General features: G+C 42.2%; 1 long non-coding RNA gene across 1 annotated transcript; it reads left to right on the top strand.

The window, feature by feature from the left end:
- The first annotated feature begins 5,045 nt into the window (after positions 1-5,045).
- On the top strand, positions 5,046-13,342 carry LOC116409695. The gene is made up of 3 exons (XR_004221918.1): positions 5,046-5,175; positions 10,541-10,603; positions 12,388-13,342. It is a non-coding gene; the product is annotated as an uncharacterized LOC116409695 (long non-coding RNA).
- The last annotated feature ends 593 nt before the right edge of the window (positions 13,343-13,935 follow it).

Here is a 13,935-nt window from a genome sequence, read left to right as displayed (position 1 = left end):
CATCAAACTGTTCAGTAGACCTTAGATGTTCCTATTTGGGGTGATTTGCCTTTGTATGCAGGAAATTGTGTGAGATAAATGCGGCAAATTGCATCATTTTTAGGCGATTTTCTGAAATGTCATAAAAACCAATAACTTTAGGAAAGCTTTGCAGATTGGTACTTTGGTGTAGAAAGGACTCTTTACCCTTGTTGGATTTGTCAGAATGTGTACTTTCCAAAACTATATGGTTTTCTGGGGGTCTCTGTATAGTTAGGGGGTTTTACACAGGGTCGGTCGGCCTGGCCCACCGGGATACCGGGAAAAATCCCGATGGGCCCCAGTTCTGCAGGGCCCTGTGCTGCGCACATCCTTCCCCCGCCAGCCCCATTAACCTGCTCCCGGGCCACCCACACAAATATCCTTTAGTCTGCTAGGCCTCCCGGTCACCTTTCCCGCCAGACTGCTGGCCTCCGGGCACCCTCCCTGCTGTGCCCCCCCGGCTCCCTCCCCACCATACTGCTGGGCACGATGCCGCCCTCTTCCCCGGACTGCTGGGCACCGCTTTTTTGCCCTGCTTTTGCAAAGCAGGGCAAGGAGCTTGGGAGGCGCACTGAGAAATAAAAGATGATAATGGAATTCTGCTTGTGTACAAGTAAGCAATGCTTTTAATCTTAATTATTTTCGGCACTTATCTTACTGGCATATCTGGGGTTAATTTATTTTTTGTCCATTTTCTGCACTGATGTTAGCCAGCATGTCTAGAGTTAATGTGTTTATTTTTCCATTTCTTGCTGCGACATATGTGCGGTTAATATGCATATATTTTTTTGAGACAGCCCTGCTTGTGGATATACATAGCATAGGGTTTGTGGAGTTGCGTACGCTTGGGGGTCGTGGAGGCTGCAGCAGCTGGCAAGTCCATATGGGGTGAGATGCTCTGGTGGGACCCAGGTACCCCAGTCCGACACTGATATTACAGCACAAAAGCTGAGTCAGTACATACCACAGACTTTGGTATATCTATGCATATTGGGCATCAAACTGTTCAGTATTCCTGTGTTCCTATTTGGGGTGATTTGCCTTTATCTGATCTTTATAAAGAAATTGTGAGAGATTAATGCAGCAAATTGCAACATTTTTATGCGATTTTCTGAAATGTCATAAAAATCTGCAAACTTAGGAAAGCTTTACAGCTTGGTACTTTGGAGCAAAAAGAAATGTTTACCCATTTACCCACCAGAAAACCTTGGCCCATGGGCCCACTTTGCACTATTATTATTATTTCCACTTTCCCACTATTATTCCTCCTTTGCTCATTTAGTCTCTTTAGTATCCTAATCTCTTTGTTCCTCTTTTCTCTCATACAAGAATAGAGAATGACCATGACATAGGCCACTGGTAGTTTTCCTGGTATCCCCATGGACCAACTCCAGCAAATAGTTAGAAGCAAGAGGGCCCACTGACACCTGGGCCCACCGGGAGTTTTCCTGGTATCCTGGTGGGCCAGTCCGACACTGATTTTCCCACATAAAGGATGTAAATGTGTTGATTTTAGTGGACCCCTGGCGTTTAAATTTAGGGTGTTTTATTTTGGTACACTATGTGGGAGATAAAATGCTGCAAAGTTACATAGTTACATAGTTACATAGGGTTGAAAAAAGACCAGTGTCCATCAAGTTCAACCCATCCAAGTAAACCCAGCACACCTAACCCACACCTACCAATCTATACACTCACATACATAAACTATAAATACAACCACTAGTACTAACTGTAGATATTAGTATCACAATAGCCTTGGATATTCTGATTGATCAAGAACTCATCCAGGCCCCTCTTAAAGGCATTTACAGAATCTGCCATTACCACATCACTAGGAAGGGCATTCCACAACCTCACTGCCCTCACCGTGAAAAACCACCTACGCTGCTTCAAATGGAAGCTCCGTTCCTCTAATCTAAAGGGGTGACCTCTGGTGTGTTGATTGTTTTTATGGGAAAAAAGAACATCCCCCAACTGCCTATAATCCCCTCTAATGTACTTGTACAGAGTAATCATGTCCCCTCGCAAGCGCCTCTTTTCCAGAGAAAACAACCTCAACCTCGACAGTCTCACCTCATAGTTTAAATCTTCCATCCCCTTAACCAGTTTAGTTGCACGTCTCTGCACTTTCTCCAGCTCATTAATATCCCTCTTAAGGACTGGAGCCCAAAACTGCACCGCATACTCAAGGTGAGGCCTTACCAGGGACCTATAAAGGGGCAAAATTATGTTCTCATCCCTTGAATCAATGCCCTTTTTTATACAAGACAGCACTTTATTTGCTTTAGTAGCCACAGAATGACACTGCCTGGCATTAGACAACTTGTTATCAACAAAAACCCCTAGATCCTTCTCCATTAAGGATACCCCAAACACACTACCATTCAGTAGATAGTTTGCGTTTATATTATTTCTACCAAAGTGCATAACTTTGCATCAACATTGAACCTCATTTTCCAGTTTGCTGCCCAGTTATCTAATTTTGTCAAATCGCTCTGCAAAGCAGCAGCATCCTGCATGGAACTTATAGTTTTGCACAATTTTGTGTCATCAGCAAAAATAGAAACAGTACTGTCTATGCCCACCTCCAGGTCATTAATAAACAAGTTAAAAAGCAAAGGACCAAGGACTGACCCCTGCGGTACTCCACTAACCACACTGGTCCAATTAGAAAATGTTCCATTTACAACCACTCTTTGTACTCTATCCTTCAGCCAGTTCTCTATCCAATTACAAATATTATGTTCTAGGCCAATATTCTTTAATTTAATCATTAACCTTCTGTGAGGTACTGTATCAAACGCTTTAGCAAAGTCCAAGTAGATGACATCAACTGCCATTCCAGCATCAAGGTTCCTACTCACCTCCTCATAAAAGGCGACTAAATTAGTCTGGCAAGATCTGTTACGCATAAAACCATGCTGGCACAAACTAATAGTATTGTGAACTGCAATGTATTCAAGTACCCTATCCCTTATTACCCCTTCCAAAAGTGGAAGCTTTGAGGGAATTTTTGGAAATGTCAAAATTGCTAACTTTAGAATAGCTTTGCGTCTTGGTACTTTGGAGTAGAAAGACACAGGTACCCATTTTAGATTCGGGAGAATGTGTACTTTCCAAACATATATGACTTTCTGGGGTGAAAGCTACTTTTTACTAGCTTTATCCCACATAAATGATTTAAACATGTTGATTTTGCTGGAGCTGAAATGACAGAAATGATAGATCATATGGGGGTATGTTCACATTGGGGCACTACATGCCACATACTTAGGTAAACATATACATATTGGGCATCAAACTATTCAGTGGACCCCTCGTGTTCAAATTCAGGGTGTTTTATTTTGGTACCTAATGATACGTGGGAGATAAGATGCTGCAAAGTGGAAGCTTTGAGGGGATTTTTGGAAATGTTATCAAAATTGCTAACTTTAGGAATGCTTTACAGCTTGGTACTTTGGAGTAAAAAGATACGGGTACCCATTTTAGATTTGGGAGAATGTGTACGTTCCAAAAATAAGTGACTTTCTGGGGTGAATGTACTTTTTACCAGCTTTATCCCACATAAAATGATGTAAATGTGTTGATTTTGCAGAAGCTGAAATAACAGAAATGATAGATCATATGGGGGTATGTTCACATTGCGGAAACTACATGCCGCATACTTAGGTAAACCTATACATATTGGGCATGAAACTATTCAGTGGACCCCTGGTGTTCAAATTCAGGGTATTTTATCTTGGTACCTAATGCTATGTGGGAGATAAGATGCTGCAAAGTGGAAGCTCTGAGGGGATTTTTGGAAATGTCATAAAAATTGCTAACTTTAGAAAAGCTTTGCGGCTTGATACTTTGAAGTAGAAAGACATGGGTACCCATTTTAGATTTGGGGGAATGTGTACTTTCCAAAAATATATGACTTTCTGGGGTGAGGGAACTTTTTACTAGCTTTATCCCACATATAATGGTGTAAATGTGTTGATTTTGCTGGAGCTGAAATGACAGAAATGATTGATCATATGGGGGTATGTTCACATTGGGGCCCCTACATGCCACATACTTACATAAATATTGGACATCAAACTGTTCAGTGGACCCCTGAGGGCTGATTCACTAAAATGAGTTAAAACAAGCGCTATTTATAGCATGTTTAATTTTTTACTTAACGCACAATTCACCAAAAGCATACTTGTGTTAATTTACGCGCGATGCTGCTTGCGTTATTTTAGTCGCAAAGACTATTTTCATGCGGTATTAGATGCAACGCGCGGTAACTAACGTGCGCACGCTACTTTTCGCATGCATGCTAATTAACACACGTGCGGTACTTTTCACGCGTGCGCTAATTAGCACGCGAATTGACGCACGCAGTAGCACATAAAACTAGTGCCATTTTGCGCATTTGCGCTGGGAGAGCACAGAAGGGGGTAGTGCTAAATTGTGAGACCAGTGAGGGAGGTAAAAGGTGGCCAAAAAGAGGGAGCACCTTCCAAGTGTTCCAGCTGCTGTGTCACCCAGCTCCGGCAGTGACACAGAGAGGCCTGTTTACCTGGGTAGCCTTGATGTGTCTGATGCTGAGGGCACAGACAGGGATTATTGCCCGGAGGAAGCCAGTGGAGAGGAGAGCGAGGAGCTTACCCCCCCCTCATCTGGCAAAAGGAAGAAACAGCAACAGGAGAGCAGGCTCTGGAATTTAAAATTCTCTGAGTTTGAGAATGAGGCGCTGGTGGAGAGCCTAGTGCCCTGTACTCTCCTATCAAGGAGGATTATTGTTTAAGCATTGTTTAATACAGAGTTTTTATACAGAGTATAATGGAGAGCCCTGGGAGTTAGCAAGGCCACTTAGCAGCAACTTGCAGCATTTTAGTAGGGTTTGTGTCAGAGCATGCCATAGTATTGTTACACTTGAAAGTAAAGGGAATTGATTGGGGCAACAATGACCAACAAAAAGTGACTGCGTTGTTATGGCTTGCTTATTGGAGCCAACACAATAAAACGATTTGTATATTTTATTTAGATCTGGAACTGGAAGTGGCCCTGCAAAGCGAGTCCATTTTAACAAATTTGAGGAGCTGCTGCTGTCTTTCCTACACACTGAGAGTGGGAGAGGTGTGTCCGGCACGTATGATTCGGACAGGAATGTTGGCCAAGGTAGGTGTAATCACATTAACTCTTTTACTGCCAAGCACGTATGGCATACGTGCTGGCAGTAAAAGGCCTTAAACGCCAACGGCGTGTCCCATACGTCGTTGGTGTTTAAGGTCTTCTCTCCTATCAAGGAGGATTAGAGTTTCTACCGATGACAGCCCCCCTGGGCAACGTGCCAGGGGGGCTGTCATCAGGGTCCTGCGAGCCGATCGCTCGCAGGACCCTCCAGGAAGCAGCAGACGCGATCGTATCGCATCTGCTGCTTCCTGCTTCCTCCTTCTCCCCCAGCGCCGGCGCCACTGAAGAGGAGGCGATTGGTCTTCAAGGACAGGTAAGAAGTATTTTTTTTTTTTTTGCATTTATACACTTACACACACACTTACATACATTTATACACACTTACATACATTTACACACACTTACAGCACACATTTTAGCATTTTTGTTTGTTTGTTTGTTTGATTTTTTTTTTCTTTCCATTTTTCACACTTTTATACACTTATTTACACTTATTTACACTCATATACACACTTACACACTATCACACAACTTTTACACATGTATACACAAACACTTTATTTTTTTTTTTTACCACTTTGTTTTTAGTTTCTTTTACCTAAAAACTGTTTATTTTGACAGAGTGACTATTGGATCAGATATTCTGACCACTAATTACACTGTCATGTGACTTATTTTGTTGTTTCACTGATTTGCGCAATTTTTGTGGTTTTATTGCATTTTTATCCCTGTATATGTGTTCCTAATCTGTTTTTAGCGTAGCTTTGCCAGGTGTAACTTTGGTGTACAAAAATAACTTTACCTATTTTGAATTCATCAGAATGTGTACTTTCCAAAAATATATGGTTTTCTGGGGGTCTCGGTATAGTTAGGGGGGTTACTGCACATAATACGCTGACAGGGGGCTCTGTGTGCAAAAGATGAGTTGGCAGGCGAGAAATCCTTATGCGCTATTTTTGTTTTGGGTTCAGTACATACCGCAGACTTTGGTATATCTATGCATATTGGGCATCAAACTGTTCAGTAGGCCTCTGGTGTTCCTATTTGGGGTGACTTGCCTTTGTACGCAAGAAATTGTGTGAGATAAATGCGGCAAATTGCAACATTTTTTGGCGATTTTCTGAAATGTCATAAAAACCAATAACTTTAGGAAAGCTCTGCAGATTGGTACTTTGGTGTAGAAAGGACTCTTTACCCTTGTTGGATTTGTCAGAATGTGTACTTTCCAAAAATATATGGTTTTGTGGGGTCACTGTATAGTTAGGGGAAGTTTTGGCACATAATACACTGACAGGGGGCTCTGTGTGCAAAAGCTGAGCTGGCAGGCGAGAAATCCTTATGCGCTATTTTCATTTTGGGTTCAGTACATACCGCAGACTTTGGTATATCTATGCATATTGGGCATCAAACTGTTCAGTAGACCTCTGGTGTTCCTATTTGGGGTGACTTGCCTTTGTACGCAAGAAATTGTGTGAGATAAATGCGGCAAATTGCAACATTTTTAGGCGATTTTCTGAAATGTCATAAAAACCAATAACTTTAGGAAAGCTCTGCAGATTGGTACTTTGGTGTAGAAAGGACTCTTTACCCTTGTTGGATTTGTCAGAATGTGTACTTTCCAAAAATATATGGTTTTGTGGGGGTCACTGTATAGTTAGGGGAAGTTTTGGCACATAATACACTGACAGGGGGCTCTGTGTGCAAAAGCTGAGCTGGCAGGCGAGAAATCCTTATGCAGTATTTTCATTTTGGGTTCAGTACATACCGCAGACTTTGGTATATCTATGCATATTGGGCATCAAACTGTTCAGTAGGCCTCTGGTGTTCCTATTTGGGGTGACTTGCCTTTGTACGCAAGAAATTGTGTGAGATAAATGCGGCAAATTGCAACATTTTTTGGCGATTTTCTGAAATGTCATAAAAACCAATAACTTTAGGAAAGCTCTGCAGATTGGTACTTTGGTGTAGAAAGGACTCTTTACCCTTGTTGGATTTGTCAGAATGTGTACTTTCCAAAAATATATGGTTTTGTGGGGGTCACTGTATAGTTAGGGGAAGTTTTGGCACATAATACACTGACAGGGGGCTCTGTGTGCAAAAGCTGAGCTGGCAGGCGAGAAATCCTTATGCGCTATTTTCATTTTGGGTTCAGTACATACCGCAGACTTTGGTATATCTATGCATATTGGGCATCAAACTGTTCAGTAGGCCTCTGGTGTTCCTATTTGGGGTGACTTGCCTTTGTACGCAAGAAATTGTGTGAGATAAATGCGGCAAATTGCAACATTTTTAGGCGATTTTCTGAAATGTCATAAAAACCAATAACTTTAGGAAAGCTCTGCAGATTGGTACTTTGGTGTAGAAAGGACTCTTTACCTTGTTGGATTTGTCAGAATGTGTACTTTCCAAAAATATATGGTTTTGTGGGGGTCACTGTATAGTTAGGGGAAGTTTTGGCACATAATACACTGACAGGGGGCTTTGTGTGCAAAAGCTGAGCTGGCAGGCGAGAAATCCTTATGCGCTATTTTCATTTTGGGTTCAGTATATACCGCAGACTTTGGTATATCTATGCATATTGGGCATCAAACTGTTCAGTAGACCATAGGTGTTCCTATTTGGGGTGAATTGTCTTTATCTGATCTTTATCAAGAAATTGTGAGAGATAAATGCGGCAAATTGCAACATTTTTATGCGATTTTTGAAGTGTCATATAAATCTGCAAACTTAGGAAAGCTTTACAGCTTGGTAATTTGAAGCAAGAAGAAATGTTTACCCATCATAGATTCGGGGGGATGTGTACTTTCCAAAAATATATGGCTTTCTGGGGTGAGCATACTTTTTTGTAGCATTATCCCACATAAAGTATGTAAATGTGTTGATTTTGCAGGAGCTGAAATGATAGATCATATGGGGGTATGTTCCCATTGGGGCCCCTACATGCCACATACTTAGGTAAACCTATACATATTGGCCATCAAACTGTTCAGTGGACCCCTGGCGTTCATATTTAGGGTGTTTTATCTTGGTACCTAATGCTATGTGGGAGATAAGATGCTGCAAAGTGGAAGCTTTGAGGAGATTTTTGGAAATGTCATCAAAATTGCTAACTTTAGAAAAGCTGTGCGGCTTGGTACTTTGGAGTAGAAAGACATGGGTACCCATTTTAGATTCGGGGGAATGTGTACTTTCCAAAAATATATGGCTTTTTGGGGTAAGCGTACTTTTTGCTAGCTTTATCCCACATATAATGATGTAAATGTGTTGATTTTGCAGGAGCTGAAATGACAGAAATGACAGTACATATGGGGGTATGTTCACATTGGGGCCCCTACATGCCACATACTTAGGTAAACCTATACATATTGGGCATCAAACTGTTCAGTGGACCCCTGGTGTTCAAATTTAGGGTGTTTTATCTTGGTACCTAATGCTATGTGGGAGATAAGATGCTGCAAAGTGGAAGCTTTGAGGGGATTTTTGGAAATGTCATCAAAATTGCTAACTTTAGAAAAGCTGTGTGGCTTGGTACTTTGGAGTAGAAAGACATGGGTACCCATTTTAGATTCGGGGGAATGTGTACTTTCCAAAAATATATGACTTTCTGGGGTGAGCATACTTTTTACTAGCTTTATCCCAGATATAATGATGTAAATGTGTTGATTTTGCAGGAGCTGAAATGACAGAAATGACAGTACATATGGGGTATGTTCACATTGGGGCCCCTACATGCCACATACTTAGGTAAACCTATACATATTGGGCATCAAACTGTTCAGTGGACCCCTGGTGTTCAAATTCAGGGTGTTTTATCTTGGTACCTAATGCTATGTGGGATATAAGATGCTGCAAAGTGGAAGCTTTGAGGGGATTTTTGGAAATGTCATCAAAATTGCTAACTTTAGAAAAGCTGTGCGGCTTGGTTCTTTGGAGTAGAAAGACATGGGTACCCATTTTCGATTCGGGGGAATGTGTACTTTCCAAAAATATATGACTTTCTGGGGTGAGCATACTTTTTATTAGCTTTATCCCACATATAATGATGTAAATGTGTTGATTTTGCAGGAGCTGAAATGACAGTACATATGGGGGTATGTTCACATTGGGGCCCCTACATGCCACATACTTAGGTAAACCTATACATATTGGGCATCAAACTGTTCAGTGGACCCCTGGTGTTCAAATTCAGGGTGTTTTATCTTGGTACCTAATGCTATGTGGGAGATAAGATGCTGCAAAGTGGAAGCTTTGAGGGGATTTTTGGAAATGTCATCAAAATTGCTAACTTTAGAAAAGCTGTGCAGCTTGGTACTTTGGAGTAGAAAGATATGGGTACCCATTTTAGATTTGGGGGAATGTGTACTTTCCAAAAATATATGACTTTCTGGGGTGAGCATACTTTTTACTAGCTTTATCCCACATATAATGATGTAAATGTGTTGATTTTGCAGAAGCTGAAATGACAGAAATGGCAGATCATATGGGGTATGTTTACATTGTGGCCCCTACATGCCACATACTTAGGTAAACCTATACATATTGGGCATCAAACTGTTCAGTGGACCCCAGGCGTTCATATTTAGGGTGTTTTATTTGGTTACTTCATGACCTGTAGGAGATAAGATACTATAGACTGGAAGCTTTGAAGCGATTTTTTTAAAAAATCACAAATTTTGATAAAAACCAATAACTTTAGGAAAGCATTGTGACTTGATAGTTTGGAGTAGACAGACAGTTGTGCCTATTCTGTATTCCCCAGAATCTGTTCTTTTCAAAAATGTACAATTTTCTGGGATAAACCTTCTGTTAGTGGAATTTTTGGCCTTGAAATCTAAAGTATGCAGCTTTCTGGAGCAGTGCTTTGGAAATTTGGTAGTGTACTGCTGGGAGTTTTTGACCTATACAAGTGAGAAATCTCCATAAAACTATATATATTTGGTTTTGGCACGTTCAGGAGACATGGGACTTTCCAAATCAGTTGTATATTCGTGCATAAAATAATTTTTGTTTCTAGTATATGTGATTATATTATGGAAAATATGATTTTTTTTTGCATTTTTAGACATTTAGAAGCCTATATCTTGTTACAGAATTGGAATTACACAAAAATTCTACCATATTTTGAAAGCTTAGGTTGTTCTGAAAAAAACGATATATTGTTTTCCTGGGTAAACTAAAAGTACCCCCGAGGAAAGGCCCCTAAAGTGAAACAGTGCAAAATGTTCAAAAACTGTCTGGCAATACAAGTTCCGCTTTGACCAAAACAGCTGGCAGTAAAAGGGTTAATACAAGTGTATTTACTCTTGCAGAGAAGCTTAATATTAATGTAAAACAATGTTTTCTCCAACAGATTCATCCTTAACACCACCTGGCACTAGCAAACACAGACAATCGTCATCTGCTCCCATTCCAGGTATTTTTGTTACCAAATTTGGTTAGACCTGTGTTTTGTGTTAGGCTTGTGCAGTGGCATAATAGTGAATTGTGTCCATGTATATTGCAGCTGTTTCAATTCCAGAAGTGCAGTGTGTTGCTAATAAGATAGGTGTGTTATTTGACAAGTGTGTCTTGCTGGGTTAGGTGCAGTCAATTCATCTTGGACTTTTGGACAGTCAATCTTTTCAACTTGATTTTACCTTTTTGCCTCATTTGGAATGAATCAATGTCCACAAGGCAGGAGACCATCCACGCTTGAATATTAAAATACTCCAGGCACCTTCCTCTGGAGGAGGCCTGGCTTTACCAAATCTCAATTTCTATTTTATAGCTGCCCAGCTTGTCTTTGCCCACTGGTGGATGGTCCCCAATGTTAACAATCCAGCAGTGGTCCTGGAGGCTGCTATACTAGGCTCTTATGAGGCTCCATCTAAGCTTCCTTACCGAGGCACCTCCCCTTTCTATACCACTACACCCCTCATGGCCACTGTGGTACAGGCCTTCCAGAAATCACAGAAGCTGGTCCATGGCTCGCTCGAGACTTGGTCACCACGGACCCCACTTTGGGGCAATAAGCAGCTCCCACACTTTCACGCTCTCCCAGATATTGCAAGATGGGCACAGCTAGGTATCAAAACTCTAGGGGACATTCTTACCGGGGGAGAATGCAATACATATGACACACTCAGACAAGAGGTGAATCCCCCCCCAGACATGTTTTTTAGATTTCTGCAGTTACGCCATGCCTTTAGTATTCAATTCCCCGCAAGACCACTAAGGGTAGCGCAAACAACCATGGAGACCTATCTCCACAGACTGGACCTGTCCAAACCTCTCTCCTGGTTTTACACCATACTGTCTGCCTCAGGCCCTTCCCCTCTGCAGAAAGCCAAAATCAAATGGCAGAGTGACATCCCGACAACGATATGTGGTCGGATGCCCTTAAGCAAGTGACAGAAATATCAATCTGTATGAGGGACAGATACATCCAGATAAAATTTTTAAACAGAGCGTACCTAACCCCCTACCGCCTGGCCAAAATTTATGAAAATGTGACTGACCAATGCCCCAAGTGCAGAAGCGATGTTGGCACTCTGTTCCATGTTTTCTGGTCCTGCCCAGTGATACAAAGATTCTGGGGGGAGGTTCTACAGTTCCTCAATGAGAAGCTTGCCTTCCCAAACATACGCTCCCCTGAACTCTGTCTGCTAGGACTAACCGGTGACCTGCACCTCCACCCCTACTCTAGACTGTGCTATTTGCAGCTGCTTTACTACGCTAAGAAATCCATTCTAATGCACTGGAAGTCTCTAGATCCTCCTCCTCTCCAATTTTGGCGGAAATTGGTGGATGATTCCCTTCCCAGTCAGAAACTGACCTATCTAGCTAGAGGGTGCCCGGAGAAATTTAATGCCGTATGGGGCTCGTGGCTGGACCTATAAATTTGGTGATTATGGAGGATCATTAGCCCTGTGCAACCAGAACTGGTACCCTAGCCTCACCCCCCCTCTTTTTTCTGCTTTTCTCTCCTTTCCTCTCTTTTCTACTCTGTTTTTTCTCTTGTTCAATTGTTTGTAAATATAAAATATGCAAAATAAAATCTTTAAAAAAAAAAAATCAATGTCCACAAATATTTTTGTCAAAATAAACTTGGTCATGTTTTACAAAAAATGACAATCATTATTGTCCATGAAGTTTGTCTGGCATCATGAACATAATAACAAGAAAGTAAATAAAGTCTTTTTTTCTTTTTTCCAAAAGGTGGACGCTCCTAGTCTGTGCTCCACTCCCCATGATGCGATCCTGCAATTGGAGGGGTTACGTTTAGTGGGGAGGAAAGTGAGAGAGGGTCACACGTAGGTGGCAGCGATGTAGCCTTGTTCTCATATGAGGGCCCGGACAACATTCCCCAGCAGCAGCAGCTCCCAACCCAGGCCAGAGGAGATAATGTGGCCCCCCAGGAACCTCAGAAAGATAGGTTCCACAAATCCCTAATAAGGCATCATAAAGCCTTAATGAAAAAATTGGATATTATGCATGTCGACTTGTGTGTGGCCACTGATGCCTACAATGCTAGTCAGGCACGGCAAGCCGCACATGAGTTGGCCATGCTAAGCCTCCAGCAGGCCAGCGAGGCACGCAAAGCGCAACATGAGGCTGCCACGTTAAGCCTGCAAGAGGAGCGGGAAGAACTGAAAAGGCAAAGACTGGCACTGTTGGCTCGCCAAAATTTGCTCCTAGAGCAACAAAATGCCTTACTACAGTGATCCCCAACCAGTGGCTCGTGAGCAACATGTTGCTCCCTGAACCCTTGGATGTTGCTCCTGGTGACCACAATGCAGGTGCAAATTTTTAATTTCTTGGCTTGGAGGCAAGTTTTGGTTGCATAAAAACCAGATGTACTGCCAAATAGAGCCTCCTGTAGGCTGCCTGTCCACATAGAGACTACCAAATTGCCAATAACAGCCCTTATGTGGCACCCCCAGAAACTTAGCAATGGTTGTGTTGCTCCCCAGCTCATTTTACATTGGAATGTGGCTCACGGGTAGAAAAGGTTGCCTTACTACAACAGACACAAAAGCCAACAGAGCCAACATGCTCTACCAGTCGAGCTACTCTTGAGAGCACAGCTCCCGCTCCTGCAGGTTCGACTAGGCAGCTTCGTAAAAGAAAATAAATCAGACACATTAGGGATTTGTGGAACCTATCTTTTCTAAGGCACATGTTTTTTTGAAATCTTTCTTTCTGTTTTTTCTATTTGTGTTGCGGGTGGGGGAATCACCTGCTCATTTATTTTGGAAGTGGGTTCCCTGGAAATAAACCTTTTTTTTTTGGAAAAGTTGTTTGGTATTTCTTGTGTATGGGATTAAAGATTGTAGGTACTTACAGGAAAAGTAATTGGTAACGATTTGTCCCCGGACTTCACTCCCTCTGGCATCCGCACCTCGGACAGGATCTTGTGGATGTATGGGGTCCTCCAGGTCATCGGCCACATCCCCTGGTAAGCCATGCCAGTTCACCAGATTGTGCAGTACAGCACACGCAGCCACAATGTTGGAAACTTTGGAGGGGCTGTACATGAGGCTGCCTCCTGATTTTTCCAGGCAGCAGAACCGGCTTTTAAGGACCCCAAATGCCTGCTCAATCACAGACCGCGCTCTCACATGTGCTTCATTAAAAGCACACTCGACCCGTGAACGCTGCCTGTGAATCGGTGTGATGAGCCACCAAAAGCACAGGTAGCCAGCATCTCCTGAAATAAAATAAGATGTAATAAGATCCTACAAACAAATAAGCTGCTTCCAGTCT

This window comes from Xenopus tropicalis, chromosome 3, assembly GCF_000004195.4.
Source record: "Xenopus tropicalis strain Nigerian chromosome 3, UCB_Xtro_10.0, whole genome shotgun sequence".
In the NCBI taxonomy this organism is placed as follows: Eukaryota; Metazoa; Chordata; class Amphibia; order Anura; family Pipidae; genus Xenopus; species Xenopus tropicalis.
This window is presented reverse-complemented; position numbering and strand designations above follow the sequence as displayed.